Raw genomic sequence first — 12,757 nt, 5'->3', positions numbered from 1 at the left:
TTATGTTAACTCAGTAGTCAGATAAACACAGCCTTGCAATCTATGCTCTATCAAAAGTTTGGCAGCCAAATTTATATGTTCATTGTCAAGGTAACAACACTAACAGCTCATTCTGCTCTCCTGCCACTACAGCTAAAACGGCAGCAACATTTTGACTCTAAGAAACGGAGCAAATGCTAGCCACTAATCAAGCAGAAACAGAACAACCTTCACATTCTTCAGACGTCTCAACTCTCAACAGCCTCTCCGTGGTTGCCACACTGACGAGAAACATGACTCGAAACCCTTTATGCTCATAACCATTCTTTCTTAAAATTCTGTTTGTGGGACCTTTTCCTCCTGAGCTTTTCTGTCTTTGAGCTCAGCACGTTAGATTGAGACAGATTTACACTTCGTCTTCTTTTTACGGATCTCTTTTTTTCTTCGCCTGCAGAGATCTGTGAGTTTGGAGACCATGAGGAGATAATCACTGAGTGGATTAGAATGACTTACTTGACCTTTAACACTTCAATAGATGTCCACATGTCAAGAATATTCTAAACTAATGGTTTTCCATATATGTCCTTCATCCGCATGAAATCTGGGGCGCACTTGCAGAGACCAGTTGATTCATTCTTTGAGCAGGAGTATAATGAACGGACCTGTAGGCCAATTAGTTTGAAAAAGCTTGCTTTACCTTTGCCAAGGCCCAATCAGTAGGTCAAGATCCATACTTACAACTTGGTAGGCATAAGTGGGAAGGCACATTTTTGGCCTAATCTTGATGAGGGTAAAATAATGAGCATACTGTGTGATTACATATCATCCCTTCAGAAATATTGAACATTTTCTCGCCTATCATCCGATCCAACCTTATTCAACATAAAAAAAAGAAAGACGTAAAAGGCTGAATGCTTAGAAACAGTACATCGATGTTCTACTGCAGCTACAGTACATCCAGAGCAACTTGTCCATTTCTGAGAGGAAGCGCTTGTTTTTGCTTGTCACAATTTTTTATTTATTTATTTTTTGAATGGTGGATATATCCAACAGAAAAAGGGCCAGAGTCCTATATTGCATTAGAAGACTTCAGTTTGATCAATAATTCATAATATTAACAACGCTATGTCAACACACTTATAGTAATCCAGAGCTACCTGCGCAGAAACATCAGTTAACTGTAGTCACATATCCATATATAGCTGCACCATTATTCCAGTACTGATGATATTTCACCGCTGCTGTTGTCTTTTACATCACTCTCTCCAATGTCACACTTCCCACCACAAAGGAAAGAAATAATAACAATAATAGAGAACTGTTGCACCTAGAGAAACGTGTTATCCATCTGATGTACAGGATGTGCGGCGGACCAGAAAGAAAATCTGACTTGTCAAACACAGGTGTAACTAAGTCATGAAAGCTGCATTCCATTCAGGAGAGCCCACATCATGCTAACACGCTGCTGTGAGAAATCGCTCGCGTCAGTAACAGATTTTCCTGCTCCAGATTCAAGTAAAATCACCCCTGGGTGTTCAAACCCCTGCAAGTTTAATAAAGACACCTAAACGTGCAGTTACTGTCAATTTAGACTTCTCTTAGATCATTTTCTATTTAGATCTTTCAGGTAAGTACAAGTAGAATAACGACAATATGAAAACACACAGCTACAAGCAAAGGTCTGGGACTGATGATGGCATTTTAGAAACAGTTATGTATTCTTTGCAACAACAACAAAAAAAGAGAATAAGAAGTAAATGTGCTCATAATTCACAATAAAATGCACTAATGACTTTTTATTTGCGAGAGCACAATGTACTTCTAATTCATATAAATGCATTTGTCAGAGTGACTCTGAAACTAAATTCGGATGCTGTTATTGTTACACAAATAAAAAATGTTATCCAACTCTTTTTAGTACTCTAGTTATCAGTAATATACAATTGAGCGTCGCGGCACGATTCAGAAGTTAAAATACTCTGTACATGTACTGTAGGAGGAGTGTAAAGAAGTAAGTGCCTCAGTTTTCTTACTTAATGAGTACTTGAGTAAATCCAATGAGACATGCTCCACCATGATTACAGCTACAAGCCTCGAGGCTGTAACTACTATTTATACTGTAGTTGTCAATGCACATCTGCCAGCTGCATCGAAGAAAAAAAAAACAGTGTTTCAGACGATGCTTTAGCACTTATGTTAATAGTTTATTTTCTTATTTTTATAATATAATGCTGACTGATTGGATGGATATTGAATCCCTTCGTGCCTGGTAAATTTGGCATGGTGGGACATATCCCCGTGTCAGCTGTTCCTCTTGCCGGCCATCAAGCGGCCAGAGTGTGAAGTGCAGCTTGGAGCGCAGCATCCCGAGTCTCCGGTCTGCTCTTTCCCTCCCCTCCCCTCCTCCCTCCCTCCCTCTCCAGCCGTCGCCGGGAGCAGTGTTTGTGCGTGTGTGTGTGTGTATGTGTGCGCTGGTAGAATCTGACAGCACGCTGGGGCTGCGTTTCCTAAGAAAAGCTCAGCTCTCTCAGTTTTCCGCCTGTCTTATTGCCGCTCTCATTGTCTTTGTCGACAGTGATAAAGAGAGCAGGTACCATCTGTCCACTCCGTCAATTTATTACGACTTGCCTTTTTTTTTTTTTTTTTTGGTTTTTGTTTGCTGCTCTTCACAGATGTTATGTCAACACTTTTTGGGTGGTGGTGGTGGTGTGTGTGGGGGGGACTCCCGATTCTAATGGAATTTGTTGTGGCTCTTTTGGTTTCTTCTCTCTTTCAGTTCAACCGGGGGCCTGTTTTTGGAATAAGAAAAGCATTGCTGTTTTCTGACTTTGAGAGAAGAAAGAAGGGACTCCTCTGGAATTTCCTAAGGAATGTAATCGGACAGCTCCGGTAAGTGGATGTTTTTTTTTTTATGTCGAATGGTTGAATTATTTAGAATGCATGCAGCTATTGCCAGTTCATGTAATAATAATAATAAAAAAAAATGCAAGCGCATCGTTCATTGTTCCATTCTTCTATTTTAATTACAGTTACCGGGGCTTTGCGTTCTACCGCCTGGGTATATAGTAAGTAGTACTTTTTCCTGCATCTTCCCATCCCGCGAATCGCAGCGGAACGCTTTTGATTTTCTTTTTGTATGTGGAGTTATTTTGTGGCTATTCCAAGTTCTGTGTCGTGCCGCGATGTGAGTAGGAGCCCAGTGTGCATATTTTTGCATATCTTGGAGCGGCGTTATGGATAATCTAGCACGCGACGTGCACCGGTCTGCTGCTGCTCGCTGCAACACCCCAGATGGTGGCGAGATATTTACAGATATTTCTTTCTATCGTCTCCATTTATAACGCACACCGTGCGCAAAAAAAAAAAAAAAAAAAAAAAAGCAGAGCCATCTTTGCCCCGAAAGACGGTCTGCTCCCCTCTTGCAGGCACACCGAGGACGCACACGCACGCATTTCACGCGTCTGAAATTGTGGGATATTTTGTGCGCGCTCTTGTGTCTGTGTGTGTGTGTGTGTGTGTACGTGTGTCAGTTGTGGAGCGTGTTGAGAAAGTTTGGCGTAATTCTGGAAGCAGTTTGGACGGTTTGTCTTGCAATGCATGTGCGCGCGCGTGTGCGTCCGTGCGCGCCCAAGGGCTCCTGACTCAGGTGATGTAGTCGGTGGGTGGGCTGTGAGTCACCCAGTTTACCCATTTTGCTGCTGTTATCTGACAGGCTTTGATGCCCGATGTGACTGGTGATTGACAGCTGATCATGCGCAGTAGTGTGTCAGCACATGCCCATGTTTTTCTCCCTCGGTCGCTGCCTGCTATATTTGGATGCTCCATAATTTATACAACCCGTTCTCTGCGTTAAAGAGTGTTTGTTAGACTACTACTGACAAGTGATTCACATATAACCAATTGCCAGTGATTTGCAGCCGTACTTTGCAGCCAGGGGAAGAAAAATAAAGTGGAAAGCATCTAAAAAGGCAAGATAATGAAGTGAAAAGTTTGCGTGCCCCACTGTTTTGCTCTGTAGCGAGCCGAGCCGAGGAAAAGATAGTTGCAAATGAGGGCAAGGACAGGCCCGCACAGCCCAGAGAGATGTGTCTTCCCGGGCTAGTGTAGAGTGACAGAGGGCTAAGTGAGCGTGACCATGGAGGAGAGGTAATAGCATTACGGTCTGCCAGTCATGAGGTGGTGCAAAGGATAGGCTACTGTTGCTTCTCAAAAAGAACTAAACGGGGAAGCGCACAGGACAGAGAGCTATGACATGGAGCGTACGACCTAAAAAGAGCCTTGTGCAGCTGTATGCCTTTTTTTTTTTTCTTTTCTTTTTTTTTTTGGATTTGTGATCAGCAACACAAAGGTGTTGTTTTGGACTCTAATCAAAGCTTGATTTGGCACCACTTTACACACGCTGATTTGCTGATGGCGGGTGACGTCTACCTATTTATCTGTGCTTGTGTGTCTCAAAGCGCTGATTAATATGTGAACATGATGAGTATGGCGTCATTCAAAATCTTAAAAAAACAAAACAAAAAAACAACCATAACATGACAGAAGTCGGTTGCCCAACCAACTCCACCCTGATGTAACGCCCAGGTTAGACGTTCACTTCCAAGCCCAAAACAATCCAAATGTGGCTTTGAATCACTTTCTATCAGGTACAGAATTTTCCGGGAAGCTTTCGGGGATAAGCCCCCGGGTAAGAATGTCCCCTGCAATCATTTACTCAGAAGCGCTCCCCTTTCATAAAGTGGCAACGTTCTGCAGTTTTGCTTCTTTAAACCGAGTCTCCCGAAACTACCCATCAGGCCCACATCAATCACTGCTGGATGGGATTTGAGCTGGAAGCCATAAGCGGGGAAGACAGGTCTGCTCGCTCCACGGCTGCAAAAAGCTCCTCCACGGTGACCCCCGGAGGAGCTGCAGCCGCCGGGGCCAGATAGAGAGCTGTTTTTGTTCAAATCCCTTTCTCTCATTAATTATGCCTTAACAAAGGTTGCTCCGGTGCGAACGTGCTGACAACACACCCACTTTCCTTCTGCCTGCTGCACCTCCCCGGAGAGAGTCAGGAGTAAGCTGTAATCATGGTTTATAAACTTCATCCAGGTGACATAATCGGGGCATGGCTTAGATGGCAAGGGGCTGTCATAACAGCTGCTAATAAATTTATAGCTGTTTTTTCCTATTAGGCTGCACTTTTCTCAGACTGTCTCGCTGTATGGATGCCGGTTTGTCAGATGTCACACACTGTGTACAGCCCAAACACCAGTGTCTATATTTTCTGAACATACAGTATATATATTTTTTTTTTTACTGAGCAGTGGAAGAGTACAAACATTTCCCAGTTTACAGCAAACAAAAAGGGAAAGCTGCACATCTATGGCGCTATAAGGAACACTTTGATTGAGGTCCAAGGCCCAGCAAGCCGAGTAGCCGTCTCCCAAGGGCCGTTTTATAATGAGGATGCGCTGTCAGATAATTAGATACACCTGGCGCGGGCGTTTTCAGGAAATTTTGATTCATCCCAAAATAAAATGTCTGCGCCTGCCAACATGAAAGCAGAAAAAAAAAAAAAAAAAAAAAAATATCCCGCTGTCACACTGCCTCCCCTCTCATGGTGGCAATGTTTTATTTATTTATCCACATCTTAATGCTCTTGGATGAGGCAGCCTCGTTTTGTGCTAGCTGACGCATTAGCTGCCAAAGTTTCTCATCTCTTGGAGAGTGAGACGCTCACTCATAACGGGTGTCACTGTCCCTCCCTGGACGCAGCCTCTCTCTGAAACTGGATCTTTCTGATGCTGCTAAATTTAACGGCTCCCTCGTCCGCACCGCACATGATGCATCTCATTCCGAATCTAAGACAGTGGTGCGACAATACGTATCCATCCTTGAACAGATAAAATTCCTCTTGAGCTTTCATGTGCCTTGTCACGTGCCTTGCAAATAAGAGCAGGTGCGCATCAGAGGGGCATATTCATCTTGTGACAGGAGGCACCGTCCTTTTTTTTCTGCTTCCCCGGTGACGTTTCGATACACAAATGAAACGCTGCATGTTGTGACGGATGCGGCGCATGCAGCTAATCGGCCATTTCGCACGCACGACGTATACAGCACGGCGCGAGTGATAAACTCAGTTGATTACACACTTATTTTCACACATCTTCACTGATGATTAGAAAGTCCCCACTCACCTGTGTTGTCTATTTATCAGACACATGGCTCCAGTCATTAATCAGACGCTCATTAAGTTGTAAAACAACAACTTTTGCCTTCTGCAGGAGACAACAGCGCTATTAAGCCTGATGTATGTCATACAGTGAGAAGGTGTACCATTGCAGGCTGCTCGCGTTGGCCAATTAATGTTCGCTGCTTTTTTTAAAAAAAAAACAAACATTTTAATTAAAACGTTCGACGCTGATACCAAAGTTAGAATTAAGTGATCATTAAAAAAAATTAAAAAAACTGATCTCAGAGAAACAACTGAAGTGTACATTTTGTGAGCGCGTCAGCAAGTCTAAGTGAGCACAATTTCTGTTCACTTTGTGCAGTTTAGATTTAAATTTTTTTGCAAGTTTATAATGGGCAAACAAGAACTAATTAGGCGGTTAAATTAGTTTCCAAGGTCTGGAAGTGAATTAATGTTTTTGACAGAATGACATCTGCTGAGAGAAAGTTTTCCTTGGCCTGCACATGACTTAGCGGCATAAATGAGAAGCGCGTCAGTAACCTCAAGCCCCTTACATGTCTGCAAAAACACAGTTTAACACATCAGTGGGTTAAAAATCTAGCTAGCGACCATAAAGCACCGCCTATCGCTGCTGCAGAACACGTCAAAAAGCTAGAAAAGCTGATGAAGTGTACTAAGTTGCATGTTTTGTGCTTACTGGCTTCTAATTTGCTGCATCATCTTGCAAATTTCCCACGATTTTGTTTTAAAAAAGAGCAAATGTGGAGTACAGTTTGTACGTAGCCACATGATTGTTAGCTTAACTTTACAGCAAGACTTTGTTATTGCTGTTAAAATGTGTAATTGCATATCAGAATAGAGGATAATCTTAAGTACAGCTTCATCTCAGCAGCTGATTTATTTTTATTTTTTTACTGGACCGTATACACTCACAGGGATTCATGGAGGCGATGGTATTAAGCGTCTGTTTGAAATAAGTTGTTGCTGATTCTACAGTGTTTTCATTTTAGAGGTTGCGGTTGGAGTCACCTTTGAATCGAGTTCAACCTACAGACGTTTCTACTATTTTGACGACCTCATTTTAATTTTTAGTTTACCACTCCCTTCCCTCCAAAATGATCACACAGTTGGATAACCAGCCACGAAGCTGCGATTTAGTGCCGGACTGTTATATAAGAATGAATTACTAGCGTGCCTGATGAACTGACAAGTGTCAGTTCAAGTATGCAAGTTACCACGATCTGCTCCGGAGCATATTTCCTCCTTATCGCACCGCACTCAGCAAGGATGCCTGTAAATCTTTGCCTTATTAGTGACGCAGTTGAAGAAAGTGTTACGGTACTACGTGGCTGACAACTGCATAAACTGGTGCTAGCTTCTTGCACCGCACTCATTCAAAGCAACACTGCAGGGCATATGTAATATTTTTGACCTATACTAATCTGCCGCTGTTGTATTTAAATATCTTGGCATTTGAATGTATAATAAAGTCTGCCACGCAGAAGCAGTTAGCTGACGTTTCTGTACCTTAGTCCAGACGTCAGAGAAGCTGAAGGTCTCCTGCTAACATGCTGTTCATTGTGCTAGTGCTTGGGTGTTGTTCGACCATCTCAACCTTCAACTAGCAACTAAGTCTTCTCAAAGGGGACGCTTTTATTCAACTATGCTGTGAATGCTGTGGTGAATGCTTCCATCCTCTGCACAATCATTTGCCTTAAGTAAGTCTGTGTCCCTTCTGTGCAGCTGGAATTGGATAGCAAAACAAAACATTGCTTTCTTGCACGACAGAAAGCCATGATGAATGCTGACAGAAGGCGAAGACAAGAGGAGAATGTCTTATACAAAGTTAGAGGCTCTGCCTAAACTAATAAACATGTACAGAGCAATATCATGCACATTAATCTGCTGCACTAACACCACCAACTACAGCTTAAATGTTTTTTGAAGTTAAATTAAACGTTAAATGACACGCTAACACGATATGAATTTCAATTAGCCGTGAAGGTGCTGCAGTATTAAGTGCGAGAAGTATTACGTTGTCGGCGCGTTGGCATATCTTCGATGCTCGCTTAGATAATGACCTGGTTTCAAAGGAGCAAATGCCAGTGTAATCTTACAACCTGACCTTTTTGTAAGCCACGCGCACAAGAACCATAGCATGGATGTTTTATCTGCTTTGGCATTCCTCTGCAATCTGGCACCTTGTGGGATTTCAGAGGGCACCAGCATGTTGGGTATTGGTATCATGGTCTACTGGGATGTGCAGGCAAAGAAGAAAACAGAAAGGAATAACACAGGCAAGCTGGAGCCAGGGTACTCTGCACAGTTCGATGCTGCTGCCTCTAACCGACATGAACAAGAGAAATCAATTAGACCTACTCGGTTGCTATCCAAGGGACTTCCACCATGGGAAAGGATGGAGCAAATCAAAGCATTTCAAGAAAAAAAAAAAGAAAGAAGAAGAAACCAAAAACAAAGAAGAAAGTCGAAGAAGAGGAAAGTGAACTCGAGTGGCATTTTGCTGTATTCTCCGTCAGATCAGCCGCCTCTGACCTCAAAATAACATTCACTTTCTCCGCGTTCGTACCGGGCATGCTTACGATTCCAGACGCTTCCCCATCTATTTTTTAAAACCAATGCAAAGCTCTTCGTCTTAGAGTCCTTTCAGGCCAATAATGAAAAAGAAAGGCTAGCAGAAATGCTCCTTAAAAGGAGAATATTTTACCTGCAAATGTGGAGATCGCAGTTGTCCCAGCAGCCGTAGAGCCACGCTATTAGGTTTTTATTATATTCATACCTTAAACCCCATTCCAGCAGTCACTTGGAGTCCTCACTGAACAACATTTCCTTTCCACACCATGACAGGCACCCACGGTGTTGTTTTGCTGAGAAGAAAAGAGCAAACAAGTTGGACTGTTGGGGTATTATACAGCTTTAAAACTTATATTCAAACAGACATATACAGTAGTTTAAAAAAAAAAAGTCTTTATTTAGTTTTAGAGAAAAAAAGTCCCTTCAGGTCCCTGAAGATTATTAAAAACACATTCATATCAAATATGAAATAGTCCAACTATTGTGGTAAGATCAGTGCGGCTTGTATCCACAGCATATCATTTATTAATAGTATTTCACAGCAAACTAAAGCACAGTCTCAGTGTAATGTAAAAGTTTATGCAGTGCCACAGTAAACACAGGGATCCTGTGAATTGTACTTCCTGCCCGAATGGACATTAGAAGTCTACATGTGGACGTCCCAAAGATCATGAGAAAATGATTTTGCACGGCCGGTGGAGATGATCGGAAGAGATGGGGCAATTGATGCGTAATGCATATTTTATTGAATGGAGCCGAGGTCTGTACTGTAAATATGAAAGGCTGAGAGTGCATAGCAAGGATTTCACAGGACCCAGAGGCCTCATTGTCTTTGATCATGCTGGAAGAGGACACTTTCTGATCAAATCGTACCTTGAACATTTAAATCAAACCCCTGGCAGGTTCGCCCGCTCTAAGGCTGCAGACTGTAATCTCTACACATGAGAATGTGCACACCTGGAAGTGCGCTAAGGTCTATAATATCGCACATTTTGAACCCCACCCCCTCCCTTCCCCTGATGAATATCTAGCACATGGTGATATGGGAGTTATTCTACAGAGTGGAAATTCAATTTAACGAAGAAAACCTGCCTCGTAGAGTCTTCTAAATGATTACGATCGCAAAGTCTGCAATGTAACAGACCTGGAAGGACTAATGAACAAGAATCCAATATTTTTTTTTTTTTTGTCTGCGGAGATATTTATGACTAAATCTGCAATAGAGGCAGAGACAGATACAAGAACACACAACACAAAAAAAAAGGATCGTGTGGTGACACCACAACGGATATTTTAGGAGCGCAAGCTTTAAAAGTTCCATCTATAATCCTGTGTGTACAGTTAGCTCAGTCCCCAGACACAGCACACATGTAAACACAGCACCCCCACCTCCAGTTCAGCCCTGCTGTAGGTTTGGCTGTGGGTGCACGGCAGATCCCTCGGCATCATGAGAGAATAACAATGAGGGTTTTGGGAGGGATCAGTTCCCCAGCACAGAGCCATACTGGGTAGGGTTTATGTAAGACCCTGGCTTCCTGAGCTCTCTGCCAGTTTAAGACGACAAACAAATGGTACTGAGGAATACTGACTTGCCAGAGGGCGGGGATTTCATCTCTTCATGCTACCCCTGCCACTTCATCCTCCCTTCACACACGACCCCCCCCCCCCCCCCCCCCAACCCCCTCCCTCTGTCCATGCACAAGGCTGGTTATGTGTCGTGGCTTGTGATACCAGGTCTCATGTGTACCCATGCAAGTTGATGTGTGTTTTCACACCATTTGTTGGCTCTGCAGCACCGTAGCCCACTTTGAAGCCACCCCCTTCCCTCGTCCTGCTCTTCCTCTCCCTTTGTTTTCCTCTTCATATGTTCCAATGAAAGAAGGCTGGGATCTGTCAAAACCAATCCTTTCTTCTGTCTGGCTTGTCAACTTTGTTTTTTTTTTTTTTTCTTTCTTTCTTTCTTTTTTTTTTTTAAGTCGGGCTGCCACGGAGATTCACTCAGCCCTGACACCCCAGTGGTTCTTGAAATGTCAAAACAGGTACAGGCTGAAGTGTTGTCTTTTCGGATGATACGATTCATGTGTTTTCATCAGCATTTTCCCTTTCATGATGCGGCCTAATGATGTGATTCGCATCATGCCGCAGCGTTCTGCGGATCTTCATTATCCAGCATTAATTATTAAAGCATTATAAATAGAGCGGGATATACTTAACCCATTTCAAGTATCCCCATTCATAGCTTATTTCTGAACTTGGAAGTCGAGTGTACCGAAAGGCAAAACAAGCACTATAATCGCAATCACGCAGATAGACAGATCCGCTGAATAGTGATTAGAGGTGGCAGAGTTTCTTGATTTTTCACCTGGACCACCCAAAGGTGCCGCTCCAACTGAGGCTCATTGCAGCATAATTGCAGCCAACTTCTGACGAAGGTGGAGCCCACAGTCCCTCTGAGCCAAGCATATTTTTTTTTAGGAAACGTGCCTCGCATGCTGCGTGTCTACATTTCACAACAGAAGGCGTTCAAGTCTGTGGTTTTAACAGCCACATCTGGCCGGGAAGAGCGGATAAATAAGTACACTTATCCAAATTTGCAGTGCTACACGTCGACTCTGAAAGGCCAACAGGAGCCAAGTCAAGTCAATACGCTCTGCTGAAAGTTGATTTGGGGGAAAAGACACGGACAGAAAAACTGACACAAAGAAAAGGGCAGTTTCTCTATCATGTCAGTCCCCAGACACCACAAGGAAGACATATTACATATAGTGTCTCCTGACATGAAGCAGTCCAGAGCAAGGTCTCCTTTTATTCCTGCATAGCACAGAAATACACCGCAGATAACATTAGGAGCCAGTGAGATGGGAGTAAGGGGAAAATCGATGTAAGGTGAAAATTAAATTTGGTCCAAAGAGCCTTTAGGCAAAGTGCAATTTGAAAACACATCTTTTATTTCCCCCTGGGTGTCTGATATAGGCTGGCAGGAGATGGACAGTGGATTTAACCATCACTGAAAAAGAGGAGTATGCTATGAGCAAAAGGGAAACACCCTCACCCCACTCCTAATGTGCCTCCCCTTTGATTGTCTAATTCGGTTAGGGGCACGCGTCCCTTATCGGATCATATCAAAGGTCAGAGGCGTCCTGTAGACAAATCAATCTCCCCGTCTGAGGAGGCGCAGAGGAAGCATGGATTGAGGGAGAGCTGATCCATCTAGCGGGCCGAGAGGTGGGTGAGGAGAAAAGAGGAGCGGGGGCAAGAAAAATTATGGCCTCAGCTGTTTGGAGAGAAGGGGGCGAGGAAGGAGAGATTGAGCTGTTGATTTGGGGAATGCGTTATGATCAGAGAGAGAGAGAGAGGGAGGGGAAAAAAAAAATTTGAAATTGTTGTGTGCGAGATAAGTGCAATTATTTGTGATCTGGCACCTTATAGCCTGCCTGTCTACCAGGCCGGTGAGAGAATTTAAAACATATTTGTGAATTGTTGCAACAGAATAAAGATGCAAATTCAGTTTGTTTCCATTATCTGGTTTGGCGCACCTAAACTTGGCTACGTGGTGTCATCAGAGTTGTTGGCGGCAAAGGCAGACATAGAAAACCAAACCAGCTGACCATGCAGTGACAATAGGAAAATGAAGAATATATTCAGTTGGGAAAGTTGTCATTATTCTTACATCTGTATTAGCTATTTTAAATACTACTTGGACACAAAGACGAAGAAATATGACAAAGAGGAAATTTTATATAGAGCATATATAGTAATAAGTTTGGGGGTCCTTGGCCTGAAAAGGACCTGTGCCTTAAGTCTTTTTTGAAAGCTGTTCAGAGATGTTTCTTTGAAATGTGCTTTGAAACACATTGATGGGGATGAACTAATTTGAACGTAGACAGTTTCTTTTTGGACATTTCCCAAACTGGGTTTCTTGTGGTCACCTCTGCCTGACAGTATTACCTCTGTGTTCTAATAGGCGGGGAGATAAGTGGCTACACAACTCTTCATGCATGGCTTCCC

General features: G+C 43.1%; 1 protein-coding gene across 44 annotated transcripts in view; it reads left to right on the top strand.

The window, feature by feature from the left end:
• Window positions 1-2,418: 2,418 nt before the first annotated feature.
• The window catches only part of LOC125005177 (receptor-type tyrosine-protein phosphatase delta-like), a 344,191-nt gene continuing 333,852 nt past the window's right edge, over window positions 2,419-12,757 (top strand). For 37 of the 44 annotated variants that reach the window (XM_047580628.1, XM_047580542.1, XM_047580610.1 and 34 more), the window contains exons 1-3: window positions 2,419-2,569; window positions 2,756-2,868; window positions 3,009-3,044. The gene's annotated coding sequence lies outside the window, so the exon portion shown is untranslated. The remainder of the gene's footprint in view (window positions 2,570-2,755; window positions 2,869-3,008; window positions 3,045-12,757) is intronic. The other 7 variants (XM_047580568.1, XM_047580591.1, XM_047580584.1 and 4 more) reach the window with 2 other exon arrangements.

The sequence above is a fragment of the Mugil cephalus genome, chromosome 1 (genome assembly GCF_022458985.1).
Source record: "Mugil cephalus isolate CIBA_MC_2020 chromosome 1, CIBA_Mcephalus_1.1, whole genome shotgun sequence".
Lineage (NCBI taxonomy): Eukaryota > Metazoa > Chordata > Actinopteri > Mugiliformes > Mugilidae > Mugil > Mugil cephalus.
This window is presented reverse-complemented; position numbering and strand designations above follow the sequence as displayed.